The 21,972-nt window shown below is 42.1% G+C and overlaps 1 protein-coding gene across 5 annotated transcripts in view; it reads left to right on the forward strand.

The window, feature by feature from the left end:
- The first annotated feature begins 486 nt into the window (after positions 1-486).
- Positions 487-21,972, forward strand: part of ZBTB43 (zinc finger and BTB domain containing 43) — a 32,244-nt gene continuing 10,758 nt past the window's right edge. The window contains exons 1-2 of one of the 5 annotated variants that reach the window (XM_033191303.1): positions 491-615; positions 4,268-4,389. The gene's annotated coding sequence lies outside the window, so the exon portion shown is untranslated. Of the gene's footprint in view, positions 648-4,267; positions 4,390-19,321; positions 19,342-21,972 lie in introns of those variants that run through there. The other 4 variants (XM_033191304.1, XM_033191308.1, XM_033191316.1 and 1 more) reach the window with 4 other exon arrangements.

Genomic DNA, 21,972 nt, shown 5'->3' on the forward strand with positions numbered 1-21,972 from the left:
CTGTGCCCAGGCAGGAGTGCACTGGCATGATCTCACCTCACTGCAACCTCTGTCTCCCGGGTTCAGACAATTCTTCTGTCTCAGCTTCCCAAATAGCTAGGATTACAGGCGCCAGCAACCACACTCAGCTAATTTTTGTACGTTTTGTAGAGACAGGATTTCACCATGTTGGCCAGGATGGTTTCGAACTCCAGCCTCAAGCGATCTTCCCGCCTCGGCCTCCCAAAGTGCTGGGATTACAGGCGTGGGCTACCGCGCCTGGTCTATGTCAAGGTTTTAAGAAGATTTAGAACTCGATATCTGCTCCCCTATTTTCAACAGCTTAGTCAGTCCCTAAAATTGATTGACCCACTCCAGACTGTACTGCGCATGCGCCCGTTACCTATGCGCTCTCTCCGGACGCCTAGCTCAGACAGTGAATCCCGCATGCGCACTCCTCTTTCTCTCTGACGCACCCCCGGAAGCACTGTCAGTTTCGGGGGGCGGGACCTGGAAGCGTTTCCGGGGGCTGAGGCACAGGCTGAATCTGTTGCGGCAGCGAAGGCTAGAACAGGCCTGCGCCGGCGGCGGAGAGGATCCCTTGGCCGGGGGATGTGAGCGCTGAGCCCTTGGCAGGTACTGAGTGGCCAGGACCACGGGCAGCAAGGGTAAGGGAGGAGAAGTTGTTGGGGGAGTTAAGGGCTCCTCTGCAGGCCCCGACGCACGCGCCGCTTGCTCCGCCAGGCCCATTCCGTGGACCGGCATGCTAAAGCCCCGCGCGGAAGGTTGGGGTCCCGGCGCCCCAGCTCCGAATCCCGCAGTCTCCTGCCCACGCGGCGCGCAGACCGCGATACCAAGGCCTTTGGGGCAGCTTCTCGCCCAAGGTCACCCTCGCGGCAGCGGAGCTCCGCCGGCCACGGCGCTTAGAGATCCTGCCCCTGTCCGTCCGCTGGCCTTTCGGGGCACAGGGTGGGCGCGGCTTGACGGCCTCGGGTTCGAGCCACCAATGCGTGAAGCCTGAAGAGCCGAGCTGGCAGAAAGACTGCGCCTGGACTTCTCTGATCTTCTTTTTCCTTCTGTTTCACCCCGGTTGCTGTCACCTGTTGTAACCTGCCCTTTTTGTCTTTCAGCTAGGTCCCTGTCAACCTGATATTTCTCTCCACTTTGTCTTTCTCGGGGTATCTGGATTCTCTTTTATATCTGTGTCCACCTTGCGTCTGTGTCTGTTCACCCTGTCTCTGCCACTCAGCCCTTGCTCTAATTCAGGGCCTGTCAGTCTGGCTTTTTGGCCATCTGTCTATTTCTCTCTTTCTTCCAACTTTTATTTCCCCTCTTGTTTCTGTTTCCTAGCTGAGTTTGTCTGGGTAGGGCAGGGCTACCCAGACCTCTGAGCTATGGAAGGTGACTCATGACCCCGTGAAGCTCCCTGCACTGGTGACACTCTCAGTGACTCGACCGCAGTTTGGCCTCAGCTCTGACAGGTGCCGCCCAACATAAGTGTCAGAGTGCGAGAGAGCCTGTCAGGGAGACAGGAGGCCCATTTGAGGGCCAGAGCAGCTTGATGAGTCCTAGCCTTTTCTCGCCTGTGGTTTTTCAGGCCTGCACAGCTTCCCAAATCCCTTCACTCCATCCACTTACCACGGGATGGTCTCCAGGGATCTCTGGAGCCTGCTCTTTGAGTTACAGCTGTTTAACAGGCCTGTCTACAGGCTAAGGAAGGATCAGACAGATCTTTGGGGCTACTGGATCAGTAGCAGAGTTTCTGGGAGAGCTGCATGCTTAGTTCAGAGATTGTGTTGGCATTTTCAGTTAAATTGTAAGAAACCTAATAATCAGGGATTTATTATTTGCTTTACAAAAGTACCACAGGAGAAGTAAAGCACACACAAAAGAACAAATATTGTTTGAGAGCACTTAAATGAAGTACGTAGAGTCAACCAATTAAGAGACGGAAAGTAGAATAGTTTACCAGGGGCTGGGGAGAGGAGTTAGTGCTTAATGGATACAGAACAGAGTTTTGGGGGATGATGAATAAAGTCTGAAAATGGGTTGTGATGATTGCACAATATTGTGAATGTACTTCACTGAATTGGACTCTTAAGAATGCTTAAAATTGTTAAGTCTTAAAGTTTTATGTATATTTTATACAATACAAAAAAACAAAAACAGTATTCATTGGAGACTCCTGAAACCAATAAGCTCCTTTTACGTGTAATTCTTCAAAATTCATTCTGTAGCTGTTAAGAACATCTAGTTGAACCTGTGTTTATTGATGCCTACTCTCTTTACAGCAGTGGGTACAGCTGAGGTTCTTAGAAAAGTTTAGTTAAATGGATATGGTTAAAATCTTCCTCAAGCTTTCTACTTAACTTTCTGCCCTGGCTCTCTTCCCTCCGCCTTTCTTGGAATCAGTGCAAGAATCTGCTCATAAGTAGGATACTTGATAATTATACTCTTCACAGGAGGAAAACTCATAAGGTTGAAAAATAGCCCTTTTATTATAATGCAAAATTATGTGTTATTTCTTGAGTTTTCTTATGGGGGATGCCTTTGTGGGTTTTTTGTTTTTTAAAATCTCTTATTTAAGCTATTTGCCTTTAAGGTAGTTTATCAAACTTTCTAACAAGATATCACAACTGAATTACTAGTTTATTTCATTGAATCGTAGATGCTGTTGATTATTTCATGTACCACTAAGGAAGAGAGAAACCCTGCTAATTAAACTATGGCTTAATGCGCTCTTATCGTTTTAGACTTTTTATTATTGAAAACACTTTTAGACTTAGACACTAAAAAATGGTATCAGTGCCTATGCTAATGCATGTATATACAAAGGAAAAATAAGAATAATTTGGTTAAAGTATTCATTAAAGTTAACATTCCAAGTTCTACTCTTTATACTTTTCAGTTCAGAGTGTGTCCATATTTTTTCTAGCGTGTCATCCTTTGTGTCAAGAACATTGATGAGGACCTCAGCAGTTCTCTGTCATTGTCTCAGGCTGTGACAACTATTAAAACTGCCACCTGGTGATCACATTCTGATTTCATGAATTTTAAAATGTGAAAAAATGCATGTCTGAAAATTAATTGAATAGTATCATTTTCATGAACTTTTCCTTTTCTTTTTTTTTTTTTTTTTTGTGATGGAGTCTCGCCCTGTCGCCCAGGCTAGAGTGCAGTGGTGCAATCTCTGCTCACTGCAACCTCCACCTCCCAGGTTCAAGCGATTCTCCTGCCTCAGCCTCCCAAGTAGCTGGGATTACAGGCGCCTGCCACCATACACAGCTAATTTTTGTATTTTTAGTAGAGACAGGGTTTCACCATGTTGGCCAGACTGGTCTCAAACTCCTGACTTCAAATGATCCACCTGCCTTGGCCTCCCAAAGTGCCAGGATTACAGGTGTAAGCCACTGCGCTGGGCCTGAACTTTTCCTTTTCACTCTGTTTATATTTGCAGTTAGAATAGGGGCTTTTGTCTTATTTGTAACATATTGAGGAAATAAGATTTTTAAAAATTTGTCGATATGTTGTTAATTTCATGAAATGAGTGCTGTGTCTGCCTTCTGCTTTCTTGATTTCAACTTCTTATCCTGAATTCTAATGCACATGAGGGCACAGTTAAAAACATTTCCTTGGCTTTATTGAAATTTGATGGAAGGATGATTGATGAATGGAGGGTTAGTTTCTAGAACATTGCCTTCTCTTTTGAATCTCAGATAATTTGCTGTAATGGAATGTTTGTCCTGGAAATTTTTAAGTAAAACATTCAGCCGTGGCTTAAAATTGAAGGGAATCATGAATCAAACTTCACAAAGCAGGTGGCTTGTTTTTTTAAAAAACATCTTAAAATAGATTTTACTAAGTTATTTGGCCAAAGTGTTCTAATTAGGAAAAAAATAGAAGAATACTGATTGACAATGGTCAGGAGACCAATAGCGCTCTTCCAAAGGATATGTTAATTCTGCAAAATTACATAGTCATTGATCATGTTGGTTTTCTAGTTTTAACACATACGCCACAGTAATGGATGAGAGGTATACGGGAATTATGCACTGTCTTTTCAATTGTTTTGAAAATTTAAATTATTACAAAATAAGTTTATTTTTTAAAAAAAATACAAAGGCAGGAGCAACAGAGTTGCAGAATGAATTTAATATAACCAAAAATGCCAGTCTTGATTACTTTTCTTTCTGCCACTAATGTACATCTCTAGTGTTTATTAGCAAATATACATGTACATAGAATCATAGCATCTCTTTTACATTTTCACTGTTACTCTTCCTTCCAGAAGTCAATGTGATTTTATTTGAAGCAAAACTGAAATGGGTTCTTCTTCCTCATTCTATTCATATTGCTTTTTGATGGCCATGGCATAAGGAACTTTATCCCAGGAATACAGCTTTGCATTAGGTAAGCTATAAACTTGCTCATAATACCATTGTTAAAAATTACTTACTGTAATCATTTCTCTTTTAGCAAAAATAATAATGTATTTTGTTAAGATATTTAATTCCTCTAGACCAGAAGATTCTTTCTTCTCTTCTGAAGAGATATTACGCATTCTAAGGCCCACCAATGATGTAATTTGCACTGATAGAACATTTAATGTCAGATAAATTTTTCTGCCAAGTGATTTTTTTTTTTTTTTTAACTTAGAAAAATATTAGATTTGGAGTTGTGCTGCTGTTTGAATCCTGACATGCCATTTCTGAGGTGTGTAACCATGGGCAGGTCTTTTAATTTGAGCTTCAGTTCACTCATCTTTCAAAAGGATGCAATGATACGGGAGTGTTGCACAATGTAGGTTTACATAGTGTGCTCTGTGAACTCTAAAGCATTTCACTAATGTAAAGAGTAGGCATAGGGAATTGGTATTTTTGTACATTTTTGCCAGGCTTTAAATTTACTGAAGCAACATTTACTATGTTTAAATTTGCTTTCTATAGTAAGCATGCAAATTACCATATGCTCTGATTAAAGAAATCTCTGAAGGACTTCACAATAAGTAGCTAGTGGGTCTGCTTCCCTATTATATTGCTGTCATCTGTGTTTTTAGGATGTTTAATTGGTGTTTAAATCACGTATAAAATTTGACTTAGAGTTCCTCAGCTGAATAATAAATAGTGGCTGCTATTAAACTCATCAAAGTTGAAGGGAATCTGAAGGTCATCTAGTTCAAGATTTCTTCAGTATGTTGCCCTTCATCTGCTTTTAAAAAGCCAAATAGCTTTTAAGAAGCAGAGTGGAACAGGCTGGGATTGGTGTGTTTGTTTTAGAACTGTTGCTATTGGATTAAAAAAATAAAATACATGCGCAAAGTGACATAAAACTGCTGGTATCTTTTTTTTTTTTTTTTCTTTTTTTGAGATAGAGTCTGGCTTTGTCGCCCAGGGTAGAGTGCAGTGGCGGGATCTCAGCTCATTGCAACCTCCACCTTCCAGGTTTGAGCAATTCTCTGCCTCAGCCTCCAGAGTAGCTGGGATTACAGGCATCTGCCAGCATGCCCGGCTAATTTTGTATTTTTAGTAAAGACAGGGTTTTGCCTTGTTGGTCAGGCTGGTCTCAAACTCAAGCTCCCACAGTGCTGGGATTACAGGCATGAGCCACCGTGCCCAGCCATCTTTTTTTTCTTTTTTTTGAGATGGAGTCTCGCTATGTTGCCCAGGCTGGAGTGTGTGGTGCGATCTCGGCTCACTGCAACCTCTGCCTCCTGAGTTCAAGCGATTCTCCTGCCTCAGCCTCCCAAGTAGCTGGGACTACAGGCGCTGGCCACCATGCCCAGCTAATTTTTTTGTATTTTTAGTAGAGACCAGGTTTCACCATGTTGGACAGGATGGTCTCCATCTCTTGACCTGGTGATCTGCCTGCCTCGGCCTCCCAAAGTGCTGGGATTACAGGCGTGAGCCACCGTGCCTGGCCTGGGCCATCTTAAGTCTAAGGATGGTCAGTGTGCTAAAGTTTATGAATACATTGTATATAATAAGATTATTTAGATTATTTGTGAAAATGATATTCACGTTTACTTTCTATACTGTCAAACTATAATGATATTCACAGCCAGGCACAGTGGTTCACACCTGTAATCCCAGCACTTTGGGAGGCTGAGGTGGGCGGATCACATGAGGGTCAGGAGTTCGAGACCAGCCTGGCCAATATGGTGAAACCCCATCTCTACTGAAAATACAAAAATTAGTGGGGCATGGTGTCACACACCTGTGGTCCCAGCTACTCAGGAGGCTGAGGCAGGAGAATTGCTTGAATCTGGGAGGCAGAGGTTGCAGTGAGCCGAAGTGGAGCTACTGCCCTTTAGCCTGGGCGACAGAGTGAGACTCCATCTCAAAAAAAAAAAAAGAAAAAATTATATTCACCTTTTCTTTCCACCTCTTTAAACTATAGTGGGCTTGAACAAGTGCTTTGGAATTAAATCTCAACTTTACTCCTTACCAGTTACATGACCTTAAGTTGCTTAGCTTTTTTGTCTATCTCCAATTCTGTACAATGGAAGTAAAAAATACCTATTGAGTGGGTTGCTGTGAAGATTAAGTGAGACAGAACATCTAAAGTGCTTTGCATAGACTTTGTACAATGTCTGTATGAAGCAGTTTATTTGTATATGTGTATCATAAATAGTAGTTGCTGTTATTTCCTATTAATGATGACATTTTCCTAGTCACTCAGTCATGAAACTTCAAAGTCAGCATTGGTACATCAGTTTGCCTTGCATTACTCTTTATTTTATTTCTTTCTTTCTTCTTTTTTTTTTTTTTTATTGAGACGGAGTCTTGCTCTGTCGCCAGGCTGGAGTGCAGTGGTGCAATCTCGGCTCGCTGCAAGCTCCACCTCCCGGGTTCACGCCATTCTCCTGCCTCAGCCTCCCGAGTAGCTGGGACTACAGGTGCCCGCCACCACGCCCGGCTAATTTTTTGTGTTTTTAGTAGAGACAGGGTTTCTCCGTGTTAGTCAGGATGATCTCGATCTCCTGACCTCGTGATCCACCCGCCTTGGCCTCCCAAAGTGCTGGGATAACAGGCGTGAGCCACCGCGCCCAGCCGTATTTCTATTTTTTTGAGACGGAGTCTCATTCTGTCGCCCAGGCTGGTGCAGTGGGGCAATCTCGGCTCACTGCAACCTCCACCTCCTGGGTTCAAGTGATTCTTCTGCTTCACCTCCTGAGTAGCTGGGACTACAGGTGCCCACCACCACACCCAGCTAATTTTTGTGTTTTTAGTAGAGACGGGGTTTCACCATATTAGTCAGACTGGTGTCGATCTCCTGACCTTGTGATCTACCCGCCTCAGCCTCCCAAAGTGCTGGGATTACAGGCGTGAGCCACTGCGCCTGGCCACATTACTCTTTTTTAAACAACGTTATAGAGACATAATTCATAAGCAATGAAGAGGGGTTTTTTTTTTTTTTAGTATTTTCACAGATTTGTATACCCATCACCACAATCTAATTTTAGAACTTTTGTCTCTCCTCAAAGAAACCCAGTTAGCAGTTGCTCCCCATTTCTTCTACCCCCAGCCACGAATCTACTTTCTGTCTCTATGGATTTGTCTATTCTGGACATTTCATGTAAATGGAGTCATACACGATATGACCTTTTGTGTCCGACCTCTTTCATTTAGCGTAACGTTTTCAAGTGCCAGCTGTGCTGTCACATCTATAAGTATTTCATTCTTTTTTTATTGCCAAATATTCTATTCTAAGGATATATCCCATTTGTTGATCCATTCATGAGTTGATGGAACTTACGATGGTTTTCACTTTTTGATTTTTAAGAGTAATGCCGTTATGACCATTCATGTACAAGTTTTTGTGTAGACATATGTTTTCATTTTTCTTGGGTGTGTACCTAGGAGAACTGTTGGACTATGTGGTAACTGTGTTTAACTTCCTGAGGTACTGTCACACTGTTCCACAGTAGCTGTACCATTTACATGCCCACCAGCAATGTATGGGGGTTCTAATCCCTACACATCCTCGCCGACACTTGTTACTGTCTGTCTTACTTTTCACAGCCATCTTAGTGAATGAGAAGGGGTGTTTTGTAGTTTTGATCTGCATTTTTCTAATTACTAATGATGTTGAGCGGTTTTCATGTGTTTATTGGTTATTTGTATATCTTCTGTGGAGAAATGTCTCTTCAAATCCTTTATCTGTTTTTCAGTTGGGTTATGTATCTTTTTATTATTGAGTCATAAGAGTTCTTTAGGTATTCTGGATGCAAGTCACTCATTAGTTACATGATCTGCAAATGGTTTCTCCCATTCTGTGGGTTGTCTGTTCACTTTCTTGATGGTATCATTTGCACCTTGTACTACTGCTGTATCTTCCTGTTGACCAGTTCTGTCAGTCTCATCAATGCCACCCCTTTTCCATACGCACTGTTACTTTTTTTTTTGAGACATAGTTTCACTCTTGTTGTCCAGGCTAGAGTGCAGTGGCATGATCTTGGCTCACTGCAACCTGCGCCTCCCAGGTTCAAGCAGTTCTGCTGTCTCAGCCTCCCGAGTAGCTGGGATTACAGGTGTGTGCCACCATGCCTGGCTAACTTTGTATTTTTAGTAGAGACAGGGTTTCAGCATGTTGGCCAAGCTGATCTGGGACGCCTGAAATTTTGAGTGATCTACCCGCCTCAGCCTCCCAAAGTGCTGGGATTACAGGCGTGAGCCACCGTGCCTGGCCCCACTGTTACTTTTATTATTACCTAGACTGTACTTGTTGAAATCTTTTTTTTTTTTTTTTTTTTTTTGAGACGGAGTCTCGCTCTGTCGCCCAGGCTGGAGTGCAGTGGCCGGATCTCAGCTCACTGCAGACTCCGCCTCCTGGGTTCACGCCATTCTCCTGCCTCAGCCTCCCGAGTAGCTGGGACTACAGGCGCCCGCCACCTCGCCCGGCTAGTTTTTTTTGTATTTTTTTTTAGTAGAGACGGGGTTTCACCATGTTCACCAGGATGGTCTCGATCTCCTGACCTCGTGATCCGCCCGTCTCGGCCTCCCAAAGTGCTGGGATTACAGGCTTGAGCCACGGCGCCTGGCCGTTGAAATCTTATAATTAACTTCTGCTTCAGACTTTCTCCTGCTTTAGTCCTTCAGCAGATCAGCCTTCCTTAACCATGGCTCACAACATGTCACTTAAAAGTTTTCAATGCTGCCCCAATGCAGACGTCTCATTTGGTTTTTTCCAGATTTATGTCCCATCACTCATTGTCACTCGTAGAAGGAAGCACAGGTAATGATGTGTGTGTCACCAGAGTTAGTCTTGAGTGGAAGAGAGCCAAGGGAGAAATGAAATGCCTTTCTGATGGTAATTTCACCATAGTCTAGGATCTTGCCCTTAATGTGATGGGACCAATAACTCAGTTTCTTCAACATATCATACTTATGACGTACCAAACCCGCAAGAGATTGAAGTATACAAACCAGAATGCCATGTGATTTATAATCTTTCTTTCTATGTTAATAAATGAGATTGGCTTGTAGGGTTTTTTGTTGTTGGCCATGATACCAGAGTTTTGTATAAAATTTATGAATTTTCTTCTACCCTATTCCCTTGTCCTCTTCTCCTCTTCTACTTTTAACATTTCTAGTTTTATCATATTGTGTAATCCGTTGTATAGTCACATGTAATCAAATGTGCCCTGTGCATTTCTGCTTTGGGGAAGTTATTGATGTTCTCTGTAGCCACGTATATTATCATTTTTATAAACGTCCTGCAGACATTAGGAAAGAAGGAGTATTATTATTTGTAGAGTGTATAGGTATTGCATTAAATTAGCTTTATTGATAGCTGTCTAAACCTATAGATTCTTATCCTTTGCCTACTTGATTTATTAAGAATTAAAGAGGGATACTTTTATTTCCGGCTACAATTACATTTCTGTTAACATTGCCTTATTTTCTAACATTGTACTCTGACACATAAACATTCACAGAGTAAACTTTATTGTGAATTACAGGATTCATCAGTTAACAATAAACTTTCATCCTGATGATTTTTGCATTGAAATTTACTTTGATATTAGTATTGTGTTGCTTGACTTTTGTTTTCATGTGATCAAGTGACTTTTTTTTTTTTACTTTTGACCTTTTTGGTCATAAGTTCTTTCAACTTTTCTATGTCTGAAAAAGTATTTTGGGCCGGGTGCAGTGGCTCATGTCTTTAATCCCAGCACTTTGCGATACCAAGGTGGGCGGATCACCAGGTCAGGAGATCGAGACCATCCTGGCTAACACAGTGAAACACTGTCTCTACTAAAAATACAAAAAATTAGCCGGACGTGGTGGCGGTCGCCTGTAGTCCTAGCTACTTGGGAGGCTGAGGCAGGAGAATGGCATGAACCCAGGAGGCAGAGCTTGCAGTGAGCCGAGATCGTGCCACTGCACTCCAGCCTGGGCAGTAGGGCGAGACTCTGTCTCAAAAAATATTAATAATAATAAAGAAAAAATATATTTTGCCTTCATTTTGAAAGATATTTTCATGGGTGTAGAATTCTAAGTTGACAGGCCTTTCCACCCCTCCCCCACCTTAATTTCAGTACTTTAAAAATGTTGGTCTCCTGTCTCCTGGCTGGCTTGCATTGCTTCTGAGGTTCTGTGTACTAAAGGGGTCTTTTTTTCTCTGGCTGCTTTTAAGATTTTCTCCACTGATTTTAAGTGATTTGGTTATGATGTGCCTTGCTGTAGTTTTTTTTTTTTTTTTTTTTTTTTTGAAACGGAGTCTCGCTCTGTTGCCCAGGCTGGAGCGCAGTGGCCGGATCTCAGCTCACTGCAAGCTCCGCCTCCCGGGTTCCCGCCATTCTCCTGTCTCAGCCTCCTGAGTAGCTGGGACTACAGGCACCCGCCACCTCGCCCGGCTAGTTTTTTGTATTTATTTTTAGTAGAGACGGGGTTTCACCGTGTTAGCCAGGATGGTCTTGATCTCATGACCTCGTGATCCGCCCGTCTCAGCCTCCCAAAGTGCTGGGATTACAGGCTTGAGCCACCGCGCCCGGCCTGCCTTGCTGTAGTTTTTTTCATGTTTCTTGTGCTTGGAGTTTGTTGAGCTGCTTAGGTCTATGCATTTGTAGTTTTCATCAAATTTGAAAAAGTTTTGGCTATTGTTTTCACATACATATAAAATGTGTGTGTGTGTATTGTTTTTATATATATAGTTTTCAATATATAAAACAGCATATACATATATATATATATATTGTTTTCATGTGTCTCATAGCTTACCACATAAAACTTTTTGCCCTCACCACCACAACCATGTCTACATTAGGCATCTGGAAGTTGTCTCACAGCTCGCTGATGCTCTATTCCCTTTTTATTTGCCTTTTTTTCCCTCTGTGTTTTATTTTGGGTAGGTTTTTGTTGCCATGTTTTCAAGTTCACTAATGTTCTGCAGTGTTAATTCTGTTATTCTCATCCCAATGTATGTTTATGTGTTTTTTAAATCTCTAGATGTTTTATTTGGGTCTTTTATTTTGCAATAGTTTCCCTGTCTCTACCTAACATGCTTAATCTTTTCTCTACCTTCTTGAAAATATAGAATGTAGAATTGTCTACCAGTTGTATAAATCTCTTGTCATTTCTGGATCTGTTTCTGTTGATTGATTCCCACCCCCACCTCAGTATCTTGGGTTATATTTTCCTAGTTCTTGGCATGCCTGGTGATTTTTAAATTTGATGTCAGATATGAGTTTTACCTTGTTCGGTGCTGGATATTTTTGTATTATGTAAATGTTCTCAAGTTTCATTCTGGAACATAATTAAGTTGGAAACAGTTTGATCCTTCTGAGGCTTGTTTTTAAGCTTTGTTTGGCAGGACCAGAACTGCATTTTGTCTGGAATTAATTTGTCCCCACTACTGAGATAAGGCTCTTCTGAATACTCAAGATTTTCCACTCAGGGCAGTTTTCTTCAATGAAGTTTAATTTTTATTATTTCACGTTCTCTGTTTGGTTCTTTCTCTCAAGGACATTAACGGGCTGTACATTGATCTGTCTTCTCTGTTCTCCTGCTTTATCATCTTCTGTCTTGCTGTTTTCATTTTTTTATCCTTTTCCTGTATTTTAGTAGAAGATCCCCAAAGTGCCTTCCACATTATCGATTCTGTTTTTTTACTGTTGTAATTCTGCTTCTTATCGCCTGTGTAAATTTCTGCTCTATATTAGTTTCATGACACCCTGTTGTTAATTCAGTCTGCCCTTTTTTTCATATTGTTCTACCGTTTTGTCTCATCTTCCTTATACTTTATTCAGAGACTGTGTTTTCATGAAGTTTGTGAAAAACATTTAAAAAATTGTTTAAAATGCACTCTTTGTCTATTTCTTGCCATTTTCTCCTTTTTGCTATTGTGGAATATATCCACAGACCCCGTGTGGTTTTATTTTGTTTAATTCTTGAGAGGGGAACCTGAATTTCTGTTCAGGTCTGAAATTTGCTTTTAGGTCCCTTGCTGTATACCTGAATATTGTTAGAATCAGCTCTTGATTCTTAAGCTAGACGTAGGGCTGAACCACACTGACATCTGGGATTAGCTGAATGGGGCTGGAGGGGTAGGCCTTAGGCACTCTCAGGGGAGCTTGAGCTCTGTGTACTTTCTTTGCAGTTGGTGAAATTGGTATGCCAGGACCCTCTGTTGTCTTTGGCCCAGCTGGCAAATGATGGCTATGCCTTTATCTCTTTTCCTGGGGCTACTGAGCCCCACCCCCTTATGTTAATATTTTTTTCCTTCTGCCGAGGCAATGTGTGCAACCTTTGGTATTCTGGTACCACCCACTTCTTGAGTTTTGCCAGTCTGCAGGACCTGTCTGTCCCTGGCTTTTAGCTCTCGGCCCCACGTGAAAGAGTGTTACTGATCCTGTCAGAATTGCCTGGAATAAGAAGTGGAGTTTCAGGCCAGTGTTTCCCTTCAACTTGGCCCCATTTCCACTATATCTTTTTTTTTTTTTTTGAGACAGAGTCTTTCTCTGGAGTGCAGTGGTGGCAGTCACAGCTCACTACAGCCTCGACCTCCCCTGCTCAAGAGATTTCCCCTCTTCAGCCTCCTGAGTAACTAGTGTGTCAGGTGCATGCCACCGTGCCTGGCTAATTTTTGTATATTTGTAGAGATGGGGTCTTGCTGTGTTGCCCAGGCTGGTCTTGAATTCCTGAACTCAAGTGATCTGCCCACCTCAACCTCCCAAAGTGCTGGGATTACAGGCATGAGCCACCATGCCCGGCTGGGCTGTGATATTTCTTGATTGTCTTTGAAGTCCCCCATAGTACATTGAATATAATGTTCCATGATTTTTTTTAGTGAGCTAATTAATTACTTCTATGACATCATCTAAATAACTGAAACAACAGCTATTCTCTCAGTATAGGTCACAATTGCGTATGAGTTTGTAATAGAAAAACCTGTAGAAGTGTAGCATGTTGCAGCTCAGAGAATATGGATAAATGCCATATTCACCCAAAGTTAAGGGCAAGGATTTTTGATAGGGCTTGGTTTGAATCTATGTATTGCTTTGGATAGCATTGTTATCTTAGCAATATTATGTCTTCCAATCCATAAACAACATGGGATGTCTGTTTATTTGTGTCTTTTATTTCTTTCAGCAGTGTTTTGTAGTTTTCTTCTTTTTCTTTTTCCTTTTTGGACAGAATCTCCCTCTGTCACCCAGGCTGGACTACAGTGGTATGATCACAGCTCACGTTTTTGTTTTTTTTTTTTTTTTTTTGAGATGGAGTCTCGCTCTGTCGCCCGGGCTGGAGTGCAGTGGCCGGATCTCAGCTCACTGCAAGCTCCGCCTCCCGAGTTTACGCCATTCTCCTGCCTCAGCCACCAGAGTAGCTGGGACTACAGGCGTCTGCCACCTCGCCTGGCTAGTTTTTTGTATTTTTTAGTAGAGACAGTGTTTCACCGTGTTAGCCAGGATGGTCTCGATCTCTTGACCTTGTGATCCGCCCGTCTCGGCCTCCCAAAGTGCTGGGATTACAGGCTTGAGCCACCGCGCCCGGCGATCACAGCTCACTTTAGCCTAAAACTCTTGGGCTCAAATGATCCTCTTGCCTCAGTCTCCCAAATAGCTGGGACTACAGCTGTGCACCACTATGCCTGGCTAATTAAAAAATATATATTTATTTATTTTTAGAAACAAGGTCTTGCTGTGTCATCCAGTCTGGACTCAAACTTCGGACCTCAAGTGATCCTTCCAAGTAACTGGGATTACAGATGAGAACCACCACACATGGCAGTTGTGTAGAGACAGGGTTTTACCATACTGCTCAGCCTGGTCTCAAACTCCTGAGCCCAAGCAATCCGCCCACCTCAGCCTCCCAAAGTGCTAGGGTTACAGGCGTGAGCCACCATGCCCGGCTTCTTGAGTGTTTTTGTCACAAAAGGGTGCTGAATTTTGTCAGATATGCTTTTTTGATATCAGTTAAGATGATATGTGTTTTACGTGTTTTTTTTTTTCCTTTATTCTGTTAATTTGTGTTACATTGATTGATTTCATATGTTGAACTATCCTTGCATTCCAGGAAGAAATCCCACTTGCTGGTAGTGTGTAATTCTTTTAATATGCTGCTTAATTTGGTTTGGTAGTATTTTGTTGATATTTACTCCAGTGTTCATAGGGATATTGAGCTATAGTTTTTGTATAGTGTTTTTGTCTGGCTTTAATATCAGAGGGTACTCCTGACCTAGTAGAATGAATTAGGAAGTGGTCCCTCCTCTTCAGTGTTTTAGAAAAGTTTGAGAAGGATTGGTGTCATTTCTTCTTTAAATGTTGTTAGAATTTACCAGTGAAGCCATCAGGTTAGGATCTCTTTATTGAGAGAGTCAATGCCCTTGATAGTTATAGGTCTTTAAGGTATTGTTTAATTTCCACATATTTATTAGTTTTTCAGTTTTCTCTCTGATTGCTACTTTCATTTCATTGTGGTTAGAAAAATACTTTGTATTTTTAAAGAGACGCAGTCTTTTTAAGTGTATTGAGACTTGTTTTATGGTCTAACACATGATCTATCCTAGAGAATGTCCTGTGTGCACTTGGTGGTTGACATGTCCTATACAGGAATACCTTGTTTTGTGCTTCACAGATACTGTATTTTTTTTTACAAATTGATAGTCTGTGGCAACCCTGCATTAAGGAAGTCTATCAGCATCATTTTTCCTGTTGCACGTGTTTACTTTGTGTTTCTGTGTCATATTTTGGCAGTTCTTGCAATATTTCAAACCTTTTCATTATTATTTTATCTGTTACAGTAATCTTTGATCAGTGATTTTTTGATGTTACTATTGCAATTGTTTTTTGAGGCACCGTGAACTACACCCATAAGGGACAACAAACTTAGTCAATAAATATGTGCTCTAACCACTCCACTGAGCCACCATTCCCCCATCTTTCCCCTTCTCTTCAGGCCTCCCTGTTACCTGAGACACAACCATCTTGAACATAGACACAACCGTCTTGAAATTAGGCCAATTAATAAACCTACAATGACCTGGTGTTTAAGTGAAAGGAAGAGTCATATGCTTCTTACTTGAAATCAAAAGCTAGAAATGACTAAGCTTAGTGAGGAGGGCATGTCAAAAGCAAACAGAGGCCAAAAGTTGGACTTCTTTTTCTAAACAGCCAAACTGTGAATGCAAAGGAAAAGTTTTTGAAGGAAATTGAAAGTGCTACTCTAATGAACTTATGAATGATAAGAAAGCAGCAGCCTTAATGCTGATATGGAGAAAGTTTTAGTGGTCTGGATGGAAGATCATACCAACCACAGCATTCCTTTAAGCCACGGCCTTTGGAGCAAGACCCTAATTCTCTTCATTTCTCTGAAGGCTGTGAGAGAGGTGAGGGAACTGCAGAAGAAAAGTTTGAAGCTAGCAGAGGTTGGTTTATGAGATTTAAGGAAAGAAGTGTCTCCATAAAGTAAAAGTGCAAGGTGAAGCAGCAAGTGCTGATGTAGAAACTATAGCAAGCTATCTAGAAAATCTAGCTAAGATAATTGGTAAAGATGGCTGCAGTAAGCAACAGATTTTCAATGTAGATGAAAAAGCCTTCTATTGAAAGAAGATGCCATCTATAACTTCCATAGCTAGAGAGGAGAAGACAATGCCTGGCTTCAAAAGACAGGCTATAATTCTCTTGTTAGGGGTTAATGCAGCTGGTAACTTGAGGCCACTGCTCAGGTACCATTCCCAAAATCCTAGGGCCCTTAAGAATTATGCTAAGTATACTCTGCCTGTGCTCTTTAGATGGCATGGTGAAAGCTTGGAGACAGCCTGTTTACAGAATGCTTTACTGAATATTTTAAGCCCACTGTTGAGACCTACTGCTCAGAAAAAGATTCTTTGTAAAACATTACTGCTCATTGAGAAGCACTTGGTCACCCAAGAGCTCTGATGAAGATGTACAAGGACATTAGTATTGTTTTCATGCCTTTTAATACAACATCCATTCTGTAGTCCCTGGACCAAGGAGCAATTTCAATTTTCAAATCTTATTATTTAAGAAATATATTTTGAGCCAGGTACAGCAGCTCACACCTGTAATCCTAGCACTTTGGGAGGCCAAGGCAGGCAGATTGTTTAAGCCTTGGGGTCCAAGACCAACCTGAGCAGCATGCAAAACCCTGTCAATACAGAAAATGCAAAAAATTAGCAAAGCATGGTGTCATGCACTTTTATTCCCACCTACCCAGGAGACAGAGGTGGGAGGATCACCTGAACCAGAGAGTCAAGGCTGGAGAGAGAGAGAGAGAGAGAGAGAGAGAGAGAGGAGAGAGGGGAGAGGGGAGAGAGGGAAGGGAGGGGAGAGAGGGGAGAGAGGGGAGAGAGGGGAAAGGGGAGAGAGGAGAGACGAGAGACGAGAGAGAGGAGAGAGAGACAAAAAAAAAAAAGAAAATATTTTGGAAAGGAGTCACTATTCTAGATGCCATGAAGAACATTTGTGATTGGTGGGAGGAAATCAAAATATCAACATTAACGGAAGTTGATTCCAGCCCTCGTGGATGACTTTGAGGGGCTCAAGACTTGAGTGGAGGAATTAATTGGAGGTGTAGTAGAAATAGCAAGAGAAATAGAATTAGAAGTGGAGCCTAAAGATGGGACTGAATTATTGCAAAGGCATGGTAAAACTTGAGTGGATGAGAAGTTGCTCCTTAGGGATGAGCAAAGAAAGTGATTTATTGAAATATACTCTACTCCTGGTGAAGATGGTGTGAACGTTATTGACAACAAAGGATTTAGAGTAAGCTTTTCCAACCTGTGACCCAGGACGGCTTTGAATGTGACCCAACACAAATTCGTAACCTTTCCTAAAACATGAGTTTTTTTGGTTTTGTTTTTGTTTTTTGTTTGTTTGTTTGTTTGTTTTTGAGACGGAGTCTCGCTCTGTTGCCCGGGCTGGAGTGCAGTGGCCGGATCTCAGCTCACTGCAAGCTCCGCCTCCCGGGTTTACGCCATTCTCCTGCCTCAGTCTCCCGAGTAGCTGGGACTACAGGCGCCCGCCACCTCGCCTGGCTAGTTTTTTTTTTTTTTGTATTTTTTAGTAGAGACGGGGTTTCACCGTGTTAGCCAGAATGGTCTCGATCTCCTGACCTTGTGATCCGCCCGTCTCGGCCTCCCAAAGTGCTGGGATTACAGGCTTGAGCCACCGCGCCCGGCCTGTTTTTTTTTTTGAGACGGAGTTTCTCTCTTGTTGCCCAGGCTGGAGTGCAATGGCACGATCTTGGCTCACTGCAACCTCCGTCTCCCGGGTTCAAGCAATCCTCCTATCTCAGCCTCCCAAGCGATTACGTTGCCCACCACCACACCTGGCTAATTTTTGTATTTTTAGTAGAGACGGGGTTTCACCATGTTGACCAGGCTGGTCTTGGAACTCCTGACCTCAGGTGCTCCACCCACCTTGGCCTCCCAAAATGCTGGGATTACAGGTGTGAGCCACCATGCCTGGCCGAGTTTTTTTTTTTTTTTTTTTTTTTTAAGCTTATCTGCTATGGTTAGTGTTAGTGTGTTTTATGTGCGGTCCAATTCTTCCACTGTGCCTCAGAGAAGCCAAAAAATTGGACACCCCGATTTGGAATATAAACTTTATTGATAAAGCATCAGCAGGGTTTAAAAAGATTGACTCAAATTTTGTGAAAGAAGTTCTGTGGGCAAATTGTTATTGAACAGCATTGCATGCTACAGAGAAATCTTTTGTAAAATAGTCAATTGATGTGACAAACTTCACTGTTGTCTTATTTTAAGAAATTGGCAGGCCAGGCACAGTGGCTCATGCTTGTAGTTCCAGCACTTTGGCAGGCTGAGGCAGGCGGATTGCTTGAGCCCAGTAGCTCAAGACCATCCTGGACAACGTGGTGAGACCCTGTCTACAAAAAATACAAAAATTAGCTGAACATGGTGACACACGCCTGTAGTCCAGCTCCTTGGGAGGCCGAGGCAGGAGAATTGCTTGAGCAATTCCTGACCTAGGAGGTCAGGGCTGCAGTGAGCCATGATCACACCACTGCATTTCATCCTGGGCAACAGAGCAAGACCCTATCTTGGGAAACAAAAAAGAAAGAAATTGCTACAACCACTCTACCCTTCAGCAGTCACCACCCTGATCAGTCAGCAGCCATCCACTCAACTTCAGACTCTCCACCAGCAAAAAGATTGCAACTGGCTGAAGGCTCAGATGATTGTTAGCATTTTTTAGCAATAAATTTCTTTCTTTTTTTTTTTTTTTTTGAGACGGAGTCTGGCTGTGTCGCCCAGGCTGGAGTGCAGTGGTGCAATCTTGACTCACTGCAGCCTTTGCCTCCCGGGTTCATGCCATTCTCCTGCCTCAGCCTCCCAAGTAGCTGGGACTACAGGCGCCTGCCACCACGCCCGGCTAATTTTTTTTTTGTATCTTTTAGTAGAGACGGGGTTTCACCATGTTAGCCAGGATGGTCTCCATCTCCTGACCTCGTGATCCACCCGCCTCGGCCTCCCAAAGTGCTAGGATTACAGGTGTGAGCCACCACGCCCAGCCAATAAAGTATTTTTATTTTTATTTATTTATTTATTTATTTATTTTTATTTATTTATTTTTTTTGAGACCGAGTCTTGCTCTTTCGCCCAGGCTGTAGTGCAGTGGCCGGATCTCAGCTCACTGCAAGCTCCGCCTCCCAGGTTTTACGCCATTCTCCTGCCTCAGCCTCCGGAGTAGCTGGGACTACAGGCGCCCGCCACCTCGCCCGGCTAGTTTTTTGTATTTTTAGTAGAGACGGGGTTTCACCGTGTTAGCCAGGATGGTCTTGATCTCCTGACCTCATGATCCGCCCGTCTCGGCCTCCCAAAGTGTTGGGATTACAGGCTTGAGCCACCGCGCCCGGCCTAAAGTATTTTTAAATTAAGGTGAGTACATTGTTTTTTTTAGACATAATGCCATTGCACACTTAATAGACTACAGTAAGGTGTAAGCATAACTTTTATATGCACTGGGATACCAAAATTTATGTGTCTCACTTTATTACGCTGTTTGCTTTATTGCGGTGTTCTTGAACTGAACCAACAATATCTCTGAGGTATGCCTGTATATGTCTTTATAGTAGGCTAAACTGGTTTATAATGTTGTTCAAGTCTTCTATATCCTTATAGATCTTCTGGTCTGCTTTTTTCTGTGCATTCTTGAAAGTGGGGTATTGGAGTCTCCACCTATTGTTATAGAACTGTCTATTTCTTCCTTCAGTTTTATCCACTTTTACTTCGTGTATTTTAGAGTTATATTGTTAGGTGTGTATATGTTTATAATTGTTACATTTTCTTGATAGAATTGAACCTTTTTACTCAACATATAATTGTTTGTCTCTTGTAACCTTTTTTGACTTAAAATCGATCATTTCTAATAATATAGCCATCTCAGACCATTTTTTGTTGCGCTTACATGGAATATCTTCTTTCATCCTTTTACTTTCAACCTCTTTGTGTCATTATATCTAAAGTGAGTCTCATGCTCACCTCGGCAGCTAAAGTGAGTCTCTTGTAGACTGCATGTAGATGAGTCGTTTTTTAATCCAGTTACTGACAAGGAAAGATTCACTTTACAATTTAGATATTTGTTTTCTGTATGTCTTACATGTTTTTTATTCCTCAATTCTTCCATTATTGCCCTCATCGTATTTTTTATTATCTAGGGGTTTGGGGTTTGTCTGGCAGTAAACTATTTTGATTCTCTTCTTTTTGGGTGTGTTTTTCGTTATTTTCTTAGTAGTTACTTTGGGGTTTGCAATTAACATTTTAAACTTTTTAACAACTTACCTTGAATAATGCCAGCTTAGGTTTAGTACAGTCACAGCAAAATGTATCTCCTGTCCCTTCACCTTCATGTTGTCATCACTGATTACATTTTTATACATTGTATAATACGTGTATTAACATAGATTTATAATGATTGTTTTATGCATTCATTAGCCTTTTACATAATGTAGAAACAAAAGAATTATAAACCGAAAGTAAAACAATGATGGCTTTTTTTTTTCTGAGACAGATTCTCACTCTGTTGCCCAGGCTGGAGTGCAGTGGTGCGATCTCCACTCACTGCAACCCCCACCTCCTGGGTTGGAGTGATTCTACTGCCTCAGCCTCCCGAGTAACTGGTATTACAGGTGCGTGCCACCACACCTGGCTAATTTTTGCTTTTTTTAGTAGAAATGGGGTTTCACCATGTTGACCAGGTTGATCACAACTTCTGACTCAAATGATCCACCTGCCTTGGCCTTCGAAAGTGCTGGGATTATAGGCATGAGCCACTGTGCCCAACCAGTGGTGACTTGTATATTTACCTAAGTAGTTAACCTTTACCAGCAATCTTAGCTTTTTTATGTGGCTTTGAATTTCTGTTTAGCTGTTCTTTTATCTCAGCCTGAAGGATCCCTTTAGCATTTCTTGTAGAGCAAGTCTACAGGTAGCGAACATCCTTAGCTTTTGTTTCTCTGGGAATGTCTTAGTTTCTTCTTCATTCTTGAAAAGATACTTTTGCCAGATCTTAATTGACAGATTTTTTTTTTAAGCGCTTTAAATAGATTGTCCTACTGCCTATGGCCTCCATATGGTTTCTGCTTATGGTTTCTGATGAAAAATTAGCTGTTAATTTTAGTGAGGATCTCTTTTACTTGACTAGGAGCTTCTCTCTTGTAGCTTTCAAGATTCTCTTTGGCTTTGGCTCTTTCTACAATTTGACTATAATGTGTTTTATCCTGCCTAGAGTTTGTTGAGCTTCTTGGATGTGTAGATTCAAATCTTTTATCAGTTTTTAGAAGTGTTTGACCAGTATGTATTTCTTCCAATTGTTTTTCAGCCCTTTTCCGTGCCTCTTCTTCTGAAACTCCCATGATATGTATGATGGTGTCCCACAGGCACTTCAGGTTCTGTTCATTTTTCTTTTTTTTTTGAGACGGAGTCTCGCTCTGCCACCCAGGCTGGAGTGCAGTGGCCAGATCTCAGCTCACTGCAAGCTCTGCCTCCCGGGTTTACGCCATTCTCCTGCCTCAGCCTCCGGAGTAGCTGGGACTACAGGCATGTACCACCACACCTGGCTAATTTTTGTATTTTTAGTAGAGATGGGGTTTCACCGTGTTAGCCAGGATGGTCTCGATCTCCTGACCTCGTGATCCGCCTGCCTCGGCCTCCCAGAGTGCTGGGATTACAGGCGTGAGCCACCGTGCCTGGCCTCCTGGTCCCTTTTTATGGTTTCTGTCTCCTTATTGACATTGTTATCCTGATTTTCTTTGTTCATCATTTTCTTTTGTTCTTTGAGCATATTTAAAACAGTGGATTGAACCTCTGCGACGTGTGATTCTAGTGTTGGTGTTTCCTCAGGGGCAGTGTTTCTCATTCTTTTTCCTGTGAATGCACTGTATATTCCTTTTTGTGTGTATGCTTTTACTTTCTTGTTGAGAACTGGACATTTGGAGTATGATATTGTGGTAACTCTGGAAATCAGATTCTACGCCTCCTCAGGGATTGCTTTTGTGACTTGGTGAGGTT

Source organism: Trachypithecus francoisi, unplaced genomic scaffold (assembly GCF_009764315.1).
Source record: "Trachypithecus francoisi isolate TF-2019V2 unplaced genomic scaffold, Tfra_2.0 Contig01585, whole genome shotgun sequence".
In the NCBI taxonomy this organism is placed as follows: Eukaryota; Metazoa; Chordata; class Mammalia; order Primates; family Cercopithecidae; genus Trachypithecus; species Trachypithecus francoisi.